Source organism: Oncorhynchus masou, chromosome 30 (genome assembly GCF_036934945.1).
Source record: "Oncorhynchus masou masou isolate Uvic2021 chromosome 30, UVic_Omas_1.1, whole genome shotgun sequence".
NCBI classification, from domain to species: Eukaryota; Metazoa; Chordata; class Actinopteri; order Salmoniformes; family Salmonidae; genus Oncorhynchus; species Oncorhynchus masou.
In genome coordinates, this window is record NC_088241.1 from 27,276,661 (window position 1) to 27,294,378 (window position 17,718).

Consider the following 17,718-nt stretch of genomic DNA (forward strand, 5'->3'; position numbering starts at 1 on the left):
TCCTTCAACTCAACATGAAAAGAAATTATGCATTTGACCAAAATAAAACCGCTGAACTAGCTCCAAATGACAAATACGATTATCTGATTTCAGCTTTTTTTTATTATCCCTCATGTATACACCACAGTGTCCATGAAAATGAAGTTAATGTCTTGGCCATAATTGTTCCCTCCCTCTTACAAGCATCCTCTCTCTAAGCAGCTGATGGCTATGACTACGGGGCTGCAGACATGATAATGACTTGATCCAATCAGAGGGCCTCAGGGCAGAAAAATGTATGTACTCATATAACAAGTAATATGTGAGGACAGAGCACAATAGAACACCTATTGTAAAACAAGTTCACAAATTAGCACATCAGCCTTTGGCAACTGGATGTAATCATTTTCTCTAGCGATGAGTGACAGTATAGGGGCTGAAAGCATGCTTACCCAGAGCCCCCACGTTAACGAGGAGTTTAACCACATTCAACATGACAATAATTATTACACGTAATAGGATTTCTTCTCAACCTTAATCGACACATGGTCTATTTATTTGTTGTACAGGGGTATAACACAACTGTTTGTGACTGTCAGTTGAATTTTCCCTGAGGTGCACTTTGGTGCTGATGTGGAAATGAATGCCGCGAAGTATTTTTTAACTGCATTGTGTCACCGCTGTCAGATCATTTTTGGGCAAAATTTTGAGTACAGCATTCCACACGTTCTTGAGCTCATGTGCTGGCAATTACCAAGTGAAAATTCTTAATTTTCCAGACAGGACATAAAAATATAGACTTTTGTTCAAGTCCTGGGTAGTAGCAGTTGTATGGCATTTTATAATATAATTCAATAGGCTGTAGCTTAAAGGGGCAATCTGCGATTGGTGCATGCATTTTTAAACTTTTAAACTTGTAAATTAATTATATATACACCCATTGATTCTTCAAGAATATAACTTAGACATGTCTGTTGAGATCAGAACCCAACATATAAGCTTGCTTTAGTCCAATGTCTGTAAACAACGTAAATGTAAACAAACACTGTATAGCCTCATATAAAATATAGATAAACTATCATTTTGATATCATGGATGGTCAGTCCTTGCATCCAGCCAGAGAGAGGTCAAGGAATTTGAGAGTGTTTACATTTCTCCAGCCTGCTCCCTCAGCTGTTGACCAAAACAGTGGTGGGGTAATGGGGCAGTTATTGTTTGAACTGCTGATTGCCTCTTTAACCTTCATAAAAGCACTTTGTGATAAAAGCACATTTTACCTCAAGTGATTTCAATTATGGTGCACCAGCCTGCGGAGCAAGAGGTTACGTGGGGATTCAGGGCAGAGGTTGAAAACACACAACTAGCAATTCAGTATACATTTGATACTCCCATAAACCCAATATCATAACATGATTTACTTTGCGATGACATAGACTGAGCTATATTACCAGTGAGTGTTTAATAAACTTGACATTTTGTGCGAGGGAATTTTCACTTGGTTGTGCCAAATGTTTACCAGCTACTATGGATGTTAACAAATACAAGATAATTGTTGCTGTATAACTGTTTGTGTAACCGTTTAGGTAAATGTGTCAGAATGGCACTATTGTCACTCCATTAGTCACACTTTAGGACCCGGTCCCCTCAAACAATCTGCAGTTTTACCAAAAACCTGAACAAACTTGAGTGAAACCTTAGCCGCCCGCGCTACACATGGCTATATCAGTCCGCGGCTATGAGTGAAATGCGCCTGCATTATTAGTGAAACGCTCTCTGTTTCTTTCAGACTGTCTTTTGTCTCTTGTTAAAATAATAGCCTAGCGCCCTCCCATCTCCGGCCTGCTGGTCTAATACCCGTTTAAGTGAATGTGCGTGGCATTTTGGGCGTGACACAGTGTAGGCAGACAGACAGACAGAGAGAGACAGACAATTAGACAGACAGAGCGTCCTGTCATTGGGACAGGGCCTGTCTTGTGTTTGTTTAATACCCTGCCTACTGTGAAAGTCTCCCTGAAACAGGCGCAGTAAATATCCCCATTGATCCAGAGGCAGGGGGCCCTACGATGATGCAGTGGTCGAGAGCAAAGCGAGTAAATCTGCCCGACAGTTATCCAATCCTATTCTCAGGGCCCTTGGATCTTAGATAGGTGCTTTAAATCGGGGAAAAAAGTATGGTTTTTGTTTGCACAATTTCCCTTCCTTTTGTTGTTGGTGCACTCTGTTGATGCCAAATCTTAGTATGGAACCCATTTTCCCTGATAGTATGCCTGTTTTATTTATTGATTTTACTGCTGTTATGATATGGGGGTAAAGTTAGTTTTAGAGCAAAAACAAACATTATCTAGGATACACTTCCACACTCCATTTCCCCAGGGGGCCGCAGCAACCTGGTCCAGGTGTTGAGCCTGGTTGATAAGCACATCAGGTGCTGCCAATTAACCCCCTAAGGTCTGAACATGAGACAGCCCGTAAATCGGTCTTCTCACAAAATCTGTAGAGTCCGAACAGTTTGGCCTACAAACTATTATGACCCCTTTATGGAAAGATGAGACTCTAATGAACACGATGAGATAAGCATCTTGGGACTCGGTACAGCCAATCTGCCAACTTCTGTCTGTCACGTCTGAACGTTTTCGGCTACACACTAACATGACCCCCTCTGTGTAAAGGTGAGACTCTCACGAACACCTACATATGGGTTTTTCTCTAGAATGCCCACAGGCCTCAAGACTTGTCTGAAGGTCTCCCGGTACCAGTCAAAAAATGTATGGAAGTATTTATGGAGACTGTTTAGTGACACAAATAAGGAGTTAAATGCATGTCAAATAAAACAAACAAATGTTTCCTGATCTTTCTTATAGCTCTCCCATTTTTAGATTATTTTGCTTTGATACTACAAGGGGTCTTCAAATTCTAAATCAAATAGAAACATAATCCTTGGTATGACCTTAAATTCAATATAGTTTAGTAGAACCTCCGCCCCCGTCTCCCCTGACTTAGACGGGGCTTAGTCTCTTATGGGTAAGGTGATCGTCAGCATGCAAGCCGTGAGGCGGCTGGTTTTGTTTGGTGGCCAAGAGCCATTTTTTTTTTTTTTGAGTCTTTAGGTTGGGCATGACTTCGGTATTTTTTCCTTTTGTACATATTTATGTGTCGTCACCTTCTGAACAAATAATAATCCGCTTAGACTGGCTGACCAAGAGGTCAAGAGAGACAGAGCTGGCCCTGGACCAAAGTAAGGTTGCTGTTTCCCTGGGTACATTCAACACCTCGGTGCATATGTTGATTTCTCACATAGATGCATGTCTTAATAAATCAGGTTACAGACCAGTTAACTAGGCCTAAGACCCCTAGCTTTAGGGTGGCAGGGTAGCCTAGTGGTTAGAGTGTTGGACTAGTAACTGAAAGGTTCCAAGTTCAAATCCCAGAGCTGACAAGGAGCAAATTTGTTGTTCTACCCCTGAACAGGCAGTTCCTAGGATGTCATTGAAAAAAATAATTTGTTCTTAACTGACTTGCCTAGTTAAATAAAGGTAAAATAAAATTAGCAAGTGCAGCAATATTAGTAGGCTAGTTAAAATTGTTTCGGTAACACTGGACTTGTTACGTAGGTTAAACTACAAAGACATGGAATGGTCCATAGGGTAATCCTAAGTGATATGACCGTCCCTATGGAATGCCGCTAGAACAATGCACCCTTTTCATGTGACCTGCAGTCAGACCCTGATCATCAAATAAATTAAAATGTTATTTGTCACACGTCGAATACAACAGGTGTTGACCTTACCGTGAAATGCTTACTTACAAGCCCTTAACCAACAATGCAGTTTTAATAAAATATTTACTAAATAAACTGAAGTAAAAAATAAAATAAAAAGTAACAATAAATAACAATAACGGGGATATATACACGGGGTACCAGTACTGAGTCAATGTTCGGGGGAACAGGTTAGTCTAGGTCATTTGTACTTGCAGGTAGGGGTAAAGTGACGATGCATAGATAATAAACAGCGAGTAGTAACAGTATCATTTTGGGGGGGAATAGTCCATTTAAATTACCCTGGTGGCCATTTGATTAATTGTTCAGCAGTCTTATGGCTTGGGGGTAAAAGCTGTTTATGAACCTTTTGGACCTAGACTTGTCGCTCCGGTTCTGCTTGCCATGTGGTAGCAGAACGAACATTCTATTACTTGGGTGTCTGGAGTCTTTGACAATTTTTGGGATGGCAGGAAGTTTGGCCCCAGTGATGTACTGCGCAATACGCACTATCCTCTGTAGCACCTTACGGTCGGATGCCGAGCAGTTGCCATACCAGGCGGTGATGCAACTGGTCAGGATGCTCTCGATGGTGCAGCAGTAGAACGTTTTGAGTGTCTGAGGACCCATGCCAAATCTTTTCAGTCTCCTGAGGGGGAAAAGGTGTTGTCGTGTCCTCTTAATGACTGTCTTGGTGTGTGTGGACCATGATAGTTTGCTGGTGATGTGGACACCAAGGAACTTGAAACTCTCGACCCGCTCCACTACGGCCCGGTCGATGTGAATGGGGGCATGTTCGACCCTCCTTTTCCTGTACTCCACGATCAGCTCCTTTGTCTTGGTCACGTTGAGGGAGAGGCTGATGTCCTGGCACTACACTGTCAGGTCTCCTAACTCCTCCCTATAGGCTGTCTCATCGTTGTCGGTGAATAGGCCTACCACTGTTGTGTCATCATCAAACTTGATGATGTTGGAGTTGTAATTGGCCATGCAGTGGTAGGTGAACTGGGAGTACATGAAGGGACTAAGCACGCACCCCTGAGGAACCCCCGTGTTGAGGATCTGCGTTGCAGATGTGTTGTTGCCTACCCTTACCACCTAGGGGCGGCACGTCAGGAAGTCCAGAATTCAGTTGCAGAGGGGGAGGAGTTTAGTCCTAGGGTCCATAGCTTTGTGATGAGCTTTGTGGGCACTATGGTGTTGAAGGCTGAGCTGTCGTCAATGAATAGCATTCTCAAGTATTCCTTTTGTCCAGGCGGGAAAGGTTAGTGTGGAGTGTGATTGAGATTGCGTCATCTCTGGATCTGTTAGGGCGGTATGCAAATTGGAGTGGATCAAGGGTTTCCGGGATGATGGTGTTGATGTGAGCCATGACCAGCCTTTTAAAGCACTTTATGACTACTGATGTGAGTTCTATGGGGCGGTAGTCATTTAGGCATGTTTCCTTTGCTTTCTTGGGTACATGACTATTGTGGTCTGCTTGAAACACGTAGGTATTTCAGGGAGAGGTTGAAAATGTCAGTGAAGACACTTGTCAGTTGGTCTGCGCCTGCTCTGAGGACACGTCCTTGTAATCCATCTGGCAACACAGCCTTGTGAATGTTGACATATTTAAAGGTCTTTCTCACATTGGTTATGGAGAGCGTGATCACAGTCGTCCGGAACAGCTGGTGCTCTCATGCATGCTTCAGTGTTGCTTGCCTCAAAGCGACCATAAAAGGCAATTACCTGTCTGGTAAGCTCGTGTCAATGGGCAGCTCGCGGCCTGGTTTCCCTTTGTAGTCTTTAATAGTTTGCAAGCCCTGCCACATCCGACGAGCGTCAGAGTCGGTGTAGTAGGATTCAGTCTTAATCCTGTATTGACACTGCCTGTTTGAAAGTTCGTCTGACGGCATAGCGGGATTTCTTATACACGTCAGGATTAGTGTCCCGCTCCTTGAAAGCGGCAGCTCTAGCCTTTAGCTCGGTGCGGATGTTGCCTGTAATCCATGGCTTCTGGTTGGTACGATATGTTACTGTGGGGACGACGTCGTCGATGCACTTAATGAAGCCAATGACTGAGTTGGCATACTACTAATGCCATTGGATGAATGCCAGAACTTATTCCCTTTCTGTGCCAGCAAAACAGTCCTGTAGCATAGCATCCGCGACATCTGACCACTTTGGTATTGAGCGAGTCACTGGTACTTCCTGCTTTAGTTTGTGTTTTGCCTGAATCAGCCTGCATCACCTGTTTCAACAGAAAGAGAGACTACCCCCTCTCTCTGGTTGGCATTGTTGCCCAGATAGTTAGCCTTCTCTAACAATACCATTGAATAATATTCTGGAAACTCTGAATCTCCCCCTCAGGCTGGAATTTCCCTCAGAAGGCCAAAGGCTGCCGCTTGACTGGTTGCTTGGCTGCTTTAGTAAGTGTTAGTTTTCACAGCGGCCCTCGAGATGACAAAGTTACGCACTCCAGATCCCCTAGTATAGGATTGTGTGATTTACCAATTCAAATTCTTTCCTGTGTGGATTGTTAAGAACCTCTTAGGCATGGTTACATGTCAGCCTCTTAAACAGGTCCAACACATTAGCTGCTCATATTGGGTTCTCTGTCCAAACAGTTGATGGACAACTGCGCTGGAGTTTCACAACACAATTCACTGTTTTGTTTGATACCTGCTCCCACTTGAATGTTTAGGTATTTGAACATATACCATTGTCTACACACAGTGGTTAGTGATGTGTTCAGGTTAGGAATACTTCGTCCACCAAGTGTTAGATTCTCTCCAGAGTGTGCACATTTACAGTAGCAAAATGTGATGGTGTTATTTCACAAAGTTTTCTCATTTACTTTACCTTCATAAGATGCGTTTGTGGTGGACAAATCAACAGTATTCAACTGTAGCTAGAGTACAAGAGGCCTCAAAGGCTTGAGAACTTGAAAATGTCTCAGCAAATAATTGGCGAAAAACACTTTAAACATGCGTTTGTAAATTACCTAATTTCAAAAGGAAAATATACTCGGAATTAAAATGGAACAAATGACTTCTGGAATTTTTACATAAATAAAACAGTTCATGTTATTGCCAATCACTGCGGTGAGGTATTCCCCACCTGAAACTGATACTCCACATGGACTGTATATGTGTGTGTACGTGTGTGTACGTACGTACGTGTGTGTGTCAAAAACGGATTCTGAGATCCCAGGCCACCACATAGTAAAGGTTATACAGGTTTCAAGGATTTTTAATTAAACAATCGTTGGTTCACACACACATTCACACCAACCTAGAAAGACTAGATTCCGACCCTATGCTGGCTTACAGCTGGCACTGGGGTCGGGACAGACTTCCTGTTTAGATTAAGACACAGTGGAACAGGTGCGAGATATGGTTCAGAATTGTACCTTTTTTGTCCTTGTGCTAGCTAGCAGTACCCACAGCAGCCATTATGGAATGACACGTCACGTTGAACATCAAAGGAGCTGAATGGCTGATACCTCCATTATTTATTTATCTTTATTTAACCAGGCAAGTCAGTTAAGAACAAATTCTTACTTTCAATGACGGCCTAGGAACAGTGGGTTAACTGCCTGTTCAGGGGCAGAATGACAGATTTGTACCTTGTCAGCTCGGGGATTTGAACTTGCAACCTTCCGGTTACTAGTCCAACGCTCTAACCACTAGGCTACCCTGCCGCCCTGCTGCCATTCCAAAAGGCCTGCTGTGGCTCATGCTATCAGCCATTCAGCTCCTTTGATGTTCAACGCGACATGTCATTCCATAATGGCTGCTGTGGGTAATGCTAGCTAGCAGAAGGATGAAAACGATAATTTACTAAAAAACAAGAAGTCATTCAATCTTCTCGGTGTAACAGTTGGGATAATGGGACAATTCGGGGGAAACACATTTCTCATCCCTGGATAGAGGTACATTTTCCGAGCCATATCTCGTGCCCGGTTCCACAGTGTCTTAATCTAAACAGGAAGCCTGTCTGACCACAGTGCAGCTGTAAGCAATTCTGGTTCCAGTGTTGGGGAAGCTACTGTGAAAGTTTAGTTTTCCAAGCTACCAATTACTTCACACTGGAAGAAGTTAAGCTACACTAAAGCTACCCTTAAGAAAATAGTTTACTTACTGTATTGACTACTGAAAACACTATAAAAATATTCATTTAGTTCAACTACCACTATGCTACTGCAAAATGTAGTTAAATTACTAGTTGAGCTACATGTAGCTCACTACTCCACAACACTGTCTGGCTAACACTAGCCATACGTTCAGTCCCAGAGATAATCCATGCTGCTAGAGGGTAGTTAAGATGGCCAAGAGACCAGCCAAAGGAGATAAGTCTACAACAAATCAATTAGGAAATACAAGAGGGAGAAACACAGCAACATAGACAACCATGTAAAAGTATAAATTAAGGTACTAAATAACTTAAAGATCACTGCAAACCAAAGGGAAAATATAAGGGCAACATGTGACATGTGCATGCGTGTGAGTTTACTCTTCAGATTAATCTCAACTCAGCCTTGTGCCCCACCGTCAGTGACTCAGTTATCCATGTTTGGGGGATAGCGATATGAGAAGAGGGAAAAAAAAAACGTTTTCCTTTTCATCAAATCTCATAATACTTTCAAGTCGAAACACCAAGCAGGCCTCCACACTAACAAAGAGGTACATTCATCAGTGGTGCTCAAGGATCTAACTGGCTGGTCGTGAGCCCCTTGAAGGATACACCACTTGGTGTGGGGGCTTGTCAAAGTGGGGAGTTTATCTTGTGCAGTTCGGTCGTGAAAAAAAAAGGAGAGAAAAGAGGAAAAAAATGTGTTTTAGAAAATCAATGAATGAGTAGAACATAGTGGTGATCCACCTCAAAAGGAACATGTCATCAATTAAACAAACTTGGAGAGCAGAGGCTCCATCCATCAGATGCAGCGTGGATCAGCTATTGGGTTCAGCTTCGACGTGACGAATGCTGGACCTCCTCTGTGGGGCCAAGGTTGCCGATCAATAGAGATCATCATTCTGATGTGGCCTTTTATCTCCCACCCCGGCTCCCTCCAGCCCTACCTTATTCCCTACGCACAGATCGCATGGTTCTCAGGGAGGGGTTTAGGGGCATCAGAGGGGGTTGAGGACCTTAATTGAATCAGTTATTCCCCCAACCTTTCTGTCTATGGTCCACCTCCCTTGGGCATCAAGGTAATATGGGCATCCCAATTTCTTTGAAAAATGGTAGTATGCAAAATATGTACTGTTCATGAAGAAATTAAATCTCCATCCCATCATTGTTTTTTCGTCTCATGATGATGAAACGGACAACTCTTTGGTGTATAAGTACAAGTGGCTCAAGAGGTCACCTAGATTTGACACTAAAAAGGGGGCACTGTTCTTGTTTTTTTTTCATGATTACAGTCCAGGTCTTTCACCTACACACGACCCATGTCAGTCCATAATTTGTCAACTTCAAGCTGTTTTTGCACTATATACAGGCAGGTATAGCATGAAAATCACATCAGATGCTATCGTCTCTTTTCTCACTGACGATGAGCCTCAATTACTGCCCCTCATTCTCCCTCTGTAGTAGTTATTCAAATATGTCAAATCCGGGAGTTGGCGTGAAAGCCTCCTCGTGGCTATTGATTGGTGCCATTATGGAATTTTACGCCAATAAACTGTCATGACTTACTGTAACACTCCAATGATTAGGCCCACTCTAGTCACATGACCTGCTGGAGCTTCCTCATTAGCAGGGGCCATTATGAGAAAATTGAGTTTTACAATCGAGTTAGAGAATGATACATATCGATTCATCTCAGTTTTTTAATCGTCCAGTTTAGCCGTGTTGTTTGTATCGGACTATAGAGTTCCCAGTAATTGCATGTCTTTATGGCTATAAGCACATTTTTTGTTGTTGATCTACGAGTCCTTACAGTATGTGTGTGAAATCTACTGTTTTTTTATAATATCATCAAATTCCAGCTATGTATTCCATATTTTGTATCCAAATCCTTTTGAACTTGTTTTGTTATTCCTATGCACTGGTTTGATAATGAGTGCTTTAGACTATGATATTGGCATATTGCCTCACCACAATTTGACTATCACAGTAGTATCTCCACATGAAACGCCACATTGATTTCACCTCTAATGAACAAATTGGATTTTTCACAGCCAACCATTGTAATGCTTTCCAGTACTTTCCATGTGCTTAGTTTTTAGGGATTATAAAAAAAGGAATCATTCAAGCAGAATGACACTTTGATCCCAATTTCCATTATTTAAACATATTTTCATTTGTGCAAATAATCTCTCCCATGACTCAGGAAGTAGCCAAACTTTTGGCACATGGCAGGGGAGTGGGTAGGGAGGCCAATACAAACACCACTTAATGTTCCCTTTTTCCCCCTCTTTTTTCCCCATTTATTTTTAAGAGGAAGGGTGTTATTGACCTATGCTGAGGTTATAAAGACATGATAAGACTGAGTTCTTCAGATGACTGAACGAAGAAGGAATTGCATTTCCATAGTGTTTTTCACTGGGTCTTAAAGCATTTGACAATGTTTTGGGATAACACCACATCTACCACCATTGTGTTGCGCCAACCTGACATGGCTTTGTATTTTCCTATAGTTTATCTGTTATGTGTAAATCCACAGTGCTCTAAATCCACTGGCCAAATGATTGCGCATTACTTGCTGATGTCTGGAAATTTGAGAGCCGCTCAATGATTGACATGAGGGAATCAATGCAGAAGCCCCCTTTCAGGCAATAATCTATCCAAACTGATCACGCTTAGAATTGCCTCCAGATATTGATCACATGTGCAAGCCAAGAAACATCTACGCACTGAGCAATAACAACAAACCAATGGCATAATGTGCTTTTTGAATTCTGAAATATTTTCTTGGTAATGAGGAAATTCGTTAATTTGCTTCATATTGTATATATGGGGTGTACTGTATGATAAAGAAAAACAAAATAGTAAATTTGTTAGGGTACAGTCATACACACTGTGTCTGACATAGGTCTCTTAGTGTTTTGCTATTTGCCCAGTTGCTTTAGTAATACAACTGACTACCTTGCTGATAATGATCTTTTCCGTTTTCATTTTCTCCATCATAATCTTAGGGGAACATGACATTGGCGCCACCAGGGGAAAACAGCACGGCTCCTTTTAACCGTCTTCTGCTTCAGTGAAAACCACAAACTGAAGAGTAGGTTTACCTTCTGCCCACATGCAACAGGTGGAGGTTTCTGAAATGACAGAAGAATTTGGCCAGAGCATGGCTAGTGGTGGAGGCCTGCAAATTGAGTACTGATCTTACCACAACCGTCTAACTAAAGACATTCCGTTATACAGTGAATGTATGAGCAGCAACAGTTTGCCACAATAGCAGCCTGTGTGTGAGCCGGCACACAGCCATCCATTATTTTTTATTTTATTTAACTAGGCAAGTCAATTAAGAACAAATTCTTATTTACAATGACGGCCTAGGAACAGTGGGTTAACTGCCTTGTTCAGGGGCAGGACGACATATTTTTACCTTGTCAGCTCAGGGATTCAATCTAGCAACCTTTCGGTTACTGGCCTAACGATCTAACCCCTAGGCTACCATGATCACAGCAGGCCATTGCATTACACCTTATAATTTCCTCTAGAGATGAAACTCAAAACTGAAGCTCGTCAATAATGCATTCGATGATCTCTCATTCAGAAGATCTCAATGGCAGATCAAGCGCGGTGCATCGCCGCATGTTTCTGACTGTTGTTTAAGTGTAGTAATGGTGGTAAATCTCATACATGGAGTTTCTGGGAGCTTGTCACGGCTCACATACTAAAAATCCTAAATGCTCTCTTATGTGCTGGACCCTCACTGGGTTTTTAATTTTCTACATAGATTTTCCCATTAGTCTAATGCTAAGCAAATGCTTGAGATCCACTTTGTCTTTTATTTAAATTAAAATGCACTAAAGCGGATGGGTCCATAATGATAAAATATAAATAAATGGTCTGGTTAAAGCAATAACATGTCAACCATGTACGTCTTTAGCAAGACGAACATTCTTCACTTTATTGAGTGCAGTGTTGCTTCTCTCCCTCCAACTGAATTATTAAATACACCGAATCTGGTTAAGCAGTGTACATTTTCCTAAAGGTCAGAAAGTTCATTAACTATGGAGTGCCATTGATTGCATCCCCCTGTATGTCTCTGTGCTTGGTGTAGGCTTTCCACACTGATTATAGGGTGTACACCTGCTGCAATAGCAATACTAGCATTATAATGGGAAAGGGATGGAGGGGAGAAGTGTGCTTATTGCCTTAAAAAATAAATAAAGTACAAGTCTTATTTCTTCATAAGATTTTTTTCTTGACAAATAATCTAGTAATTAACAGTGTTCCCTCTCATGGAGTCTCTCTCGTCCCTCCTTAGAAATGAAAGCTATAACAAGTATGTTATTTTGACAGTATTGATATGTCCATGCATTGTGCTTTGAGAAAGTACAATATTCAAACGTAATGTGAAAGTGTTCTCCTTCAAGTACAACTTTTCCATTTAATATCTGAGCCAACGTTCATAGTCCATCACATTTCCTCTGGCAGTGACGTCAGTTTGAACTTTTTCCGGATCTTGTTGCTTAAATAGAAAAACCCATAATGACCATGACAGCCTCTGTATCTGTTACACAACAATCCGCTCAAGTCAATCAGGGTGACGCAAGATACAAATCTGTATTTTGATTGAATGTGTGCAAAACTACTCATACATTACACAATTGACTTTGATGTTAACCCATTTGAAATGATATCAGATGCACCGCAATGAAAAGTAATACCCCATCACTCCGAGATGATTTCATAAAGGAAGCTCTTAGGTTTCAGTGTCATAAATAACTCATGGTAATTCCATATTTCTCTGACTTCTCTCATTTGGGCTCGGGCTGGAAACAGCGAAGTTGTGACAAACATTGTTAGCCGTGCTGCCATGTACCTACTTGACCTGGCTAACTATGTCTATGCTGCTCTACTTATGTTATAAAGGGATGCAAGGATGGCCCAGGTTGTATTTCATGTCCTCACTAGTTCTTAACCCTTTTCCACGTGTGTTTGATATTTTTCTAGAGGCTAAATAAAACTTAATAGGCTATCACTTTGGTTTAAATTGACATGAAACCTATGTAACTACACAGTAATAACCGATGCAACATTGTATTAAGTCACAGCAATTGTGTTGTAAAAGCACATTAAGATGACATTTTCATTTTGTTTATTTTAAGAATACCACCTATAAACGTGACATTGTAGCCTAATGGAATATATTTTACCTATGGGCTCTATCATAAACACTGTGCTGTTCTGTTTGACTCCACTCTGGTGTGCGTGTGTAGTTTAACATTTTTAAAATGCTCTGATTCATAACTCATTGGTACCCTGCTGGGAACCCTTCCTATATGTGCAATTTTCTGAAGCCAGCACCAGCCAAGCAATTTTTTAAAACATTTTATTTTATTTTACTAGGCAAGTCAGTTAAGAACAAATTCTTATTTACAATAACGGCCTAGGAACAGTGGGTTAACTGCCTTTCTCAGGGGCAGAACGACAGATTTTTACCTTGTCAGCTCAGGGCTCAGGGATTCGATCTAGCAACCTTTCGATCACTGGCCTAACACTCTGACCACTATGCTACCTGCCGCAATAATTATGTTGACGTTTTCAATTACACTCCTTCCATTTCATTAACAAAAAAATCTTTGGCTATTGTATAATTCGATATATGAGCTTAACCCCTACATTTAACATAGCGGCTATACAGCAGCTTGATGGGTAACCGAGATGGGTCTTAACGTGTTCATTTACTGTGGTTTGGTAATCTGCAATAAACTAAAATCAGTTACACATCATGCAGCACTTTTTCCCCTGCCATTTTCCGTCAAGTGTGTTTACTGTAATCTACAAGGAACATATGGACTTCAATTGAAAAAAGAATACTTGAAAGGATTTGAAACCAGGGGCCGGTTCCAGGCTTTAGCAACATAAGCGGTTGCTTAGGGCCCCCAGACAGGGGGCCCTCTTTTTTTTAAAGAACTTAGTTGGGGTCTCAACTTACTATTGAGAGTGGTATACTACAATTTAAGATGGATCTACTCAGGGTTTTCTGAATCTAGCCAGCTTCAGTTAGTTTCACATTACATCTCAGGCTTCATCAGCACTACTACGGTGGATATTTCTCATCCACATGCCACTGACTTTAGCAGGCTTGTAACTGCGCGTACATGTCGCACGTGACAGGAGGAACGCTGAAATCTTCATTGAGACAATGGTGAAACATCAATCCATGTGCGAGTCAGTGCCACATTTTGATTTGTACTAAAATCACAATGAAAGGAAAGTTATTTAGAAAATTCAGCAGTTTTGTGGTGTGAAATAGGCCATCTTTATTTTACTACTTATTGTTAATGCCGTATGTGGTGTGCTTATCAATGCACAAGCAACTTTTATCCCACTACTATAAAATAATTGTATTAAGTCATACACAACTTTTACTGTGAGTGACGTTTCAAATGCATTCTGTCTAAATGTGTAACGTGATAGGTATTTTAACATTACTTTCTTTCTTTTTTTACACACAAATTGATTAATACAAATATTATTCAGTCGCCTTCTTCAAATGAAGGGGGTGATTACGCAATCTTTGCGAGAGGGAGGATATCCGATTTAATTGGTGCTCAACTCACGGCTCAGACACTTCATTCAGGATAAATGGAGTTGGTCCTGAGTTGGTCCTGAGTTGGTCCTGAGCTGGTCCTGAGCTGGTCCTGAGTTGGTCCTGAGCTGGTCCTGAGTTGGTCCTGAGTTGGTCCTGAGTTGGTCCTGAGTTGGTCCTGAATTAGTCCTGAGTTAGCCTGCCCGGATGCAGGTTAGTTCGGAAGGATTATTTACCATGTAAATGTAACTGAATAAAAGGTGAACCACTTTCGTGTTGCCGGTCTTCCCGACTTGAACTCAGAGTTGACCCTCTAACTCCTCAAACCACATAGGTAGTACAGGTGCAATTTCAAAATCAGCAGTTTCTCTCTAGTTATGTCAGTCACTGACAGTCACTAAATTAGCCATGTCAGCTAACAATTTTTAGATAGATGGCGAGATGGCTAGACTAACTACCAATATAAGCTCGTAGTAATCATGGCCGAATACTGACTAGTCAGTAGTCATTCTCACTCAGATTACACATTAACATCACAATAACATGGCATAAGTCATTACATTAGAAATTAAACGGCAAAGCATTTCCCTGCCCCATGGAAAAATGATTAGAATTGCATGACATTTGTTATAAAATCGCTACATTTTCTCTCTGCCCATGGTAAAAATGTGTATAATTGCAGAAAACGTCCTTTAAAAGTGCAACATTTTCTCCACGCCCCATTGCAAAAAGTGTAGAATTGTCAAGAGGGTGGGGTGGGGAGCTCCCCAACCAAATCTCGCTTAGAGCCTTCAATAGGCTAGAGCTGGCCCTGGATGAAACATTTGGTATTATGGTTATAGAGGTTATATTAGTAGACACAAAATGTGTAATGGCAACAGAGCCCTTTCCAGTACAGGACACACTGACGGCACTTACAGATGCGTGTGACTCTTGGCTGCAGTAAGAAAGCCATCACCATCTGATCCCATTCAACAATGCCTAGATTTAAATTTTTATGACTTCTAAAACAAAATAACTTTTTGGGGTTCTCATACACTCACAATGATGTTTTGATTCTTGCTTGAACAGTCGCTATGATTTGGTTGTGATCTTTGCAAAATAACGATTGTGGATACAGCAGTTGTTAGCTAGAATGCTAACACTCATTGACATAGGCTGTAGCAAAAGCTAGCCAAATAGACATTTTACTGGTTGAAGATGAAATGCTTTTTACATATAGTGCAGTTGATTTGTGATGACGATGCAAACATTATATTAAGTAGGACATTCACACGAGCCTTAAAATCTAATTATAATCCAAAATGAATGCAACATGAACATGTAAATAGAGGCTTTTTTTGCAGGTGTTCTAGAAGAACTCCCGTGTTCTGCCACCAACTTGGGCACATTGCCCTCTTGCGGCAATGTTTGCAAACACAGAAAGGAGTCTATCATTATCTGTGCACCTGGTTTGTGTTACAACGTCAAGGCATGATGTTAGGTTCCCCAGCAAGAAAACCAAATAATGTCACTCAAACAGAAGGTGGAAATAAAGCGTCACTGACAACAACCAAAAACGAAACAGGCGGGGTTTTTAGGAGGGGTTCTGAAAGACACTCCAGGAGGTGTTGAAATTTTACTGAAAGTTTACTAGCAACAACTGAAACCTAAAATAAGCCCACCATGAGTGCACACAAAATTTTCCCACTCAGAGACAAACAAAAGAAAAACCCACACCATAGTTAAAGACAGTGGAAAAGTTAAAGACAAAGTTAAAGGGGGAGACACTCTAGACCCAAACTGCTACAGACCTATATCTATTCTACCCTGCCTTTCTAAGGTCTTTGAAAGCCAAGTTAACAAACAGATTACCGGCCATTTCGAATCTCACCATAACATCTCTGCAATCTGGTTTCAGAGCTGGTCATGGGTGCACCTCAGCCACACTCAAGGTCCTAAACGACATCATAACCGCCATTGATAGGAGACATTACTGTGCAGCCGTATTTATCAATCTGGCTAAGGCTTTCGACTCTGTCAATCACAACATTCGTATTGGCAGACTCAACAGCCTTGGTTTCTCAAATGATTGCTGGTTCACCAACTACTTCTCCGATAGAGTTCATTATGTCAAATCGGAGGGCCTGTGGTCCGGACCTCTGTCAGTCTCTATGGGGGTGCCACAGGGTTCAATTCTCAGGCCGACTCTTCTCTGTATACATCAATGATGTCGCTCTCGCAGGCTGGTGATTCAATGATCCACCTCTATGCAGACGACGCCATTCTGCATACTTCTGGCCCTTCTTTGGACACTGTGTTAACTAACCTTCAGATGAGCTTCAATGCCACACAACTCTCCTTCCATGGCCTCCAACTGCTCTTAAATGCTAGTAAAGCTAAATGCATGCTCTTCAACCGATCGCTGCCCGCATCTGCCCGCCCATCCAGCATCACTATTCTGGACGGTTCTGACTTAGAATATGTGGATAACTACAAATACCTAGGTGTCTGGTTAGACTGTAAACTCTACTTCCAGACTCACATTAAACATCTCCAATCCAAAATTAAATCTAGAATCGGCTTCCTATTTCACAACAAAGCATCCTTCACTCATGCTGCCAAACATACCCTCGTAAAACTGACCATCCTACCAATCCTCGACTTTGGCGATTTCATTTACAAAATAGCCTCCAACACTCTACTCAACAAATTGGATACAGTCTATCACAGTGCCATCCGTTTTTTCACCAAAGGGCTGGCCCTCGCTACATACTCGTCACCAAACCCACTGGCTCCAGGTCATCTACAAGTCTCTGCTAGGTAAAGCCCTGCCTTATCTCAGCTCACTGGTCACCATAGCAGCACCCACCCGTAGCACACGCTCCAGCAGGTATATCTCACTGGTCACACCCAAAGCCAATTCTTCCTTTGGCCACCTCTCCTTCCAGTTACATTTACATTTACATTTAAGTCATTTGGCGGACGCTCTTATCCAGAGCGACTTACAAATTGGTGAATTCACCTTATGACATCCAGTGGAACAGCCACTTTACAATAGTGCATCTAAATCATTTAAGGGGAGGGGGGGGGGGGGTGAGAAGGATTACTTTATCCTATCCTAGGTATTCCTTAAAGAGGTGGGGTTTCAGGTGTCTCCGGAAGGTGGTGATTGACTCCGCTGTCCTGGCGTTGTGAGGGAGTTCCTGGCGTCGTTAGGGAGTTTGTTCCACCATTGGGGGGCCAGAGCAGCGAACAGTTTTGACTGGGCTGAGCGGGAACTGTACTTCCTCAGTGGTAGGGAGGC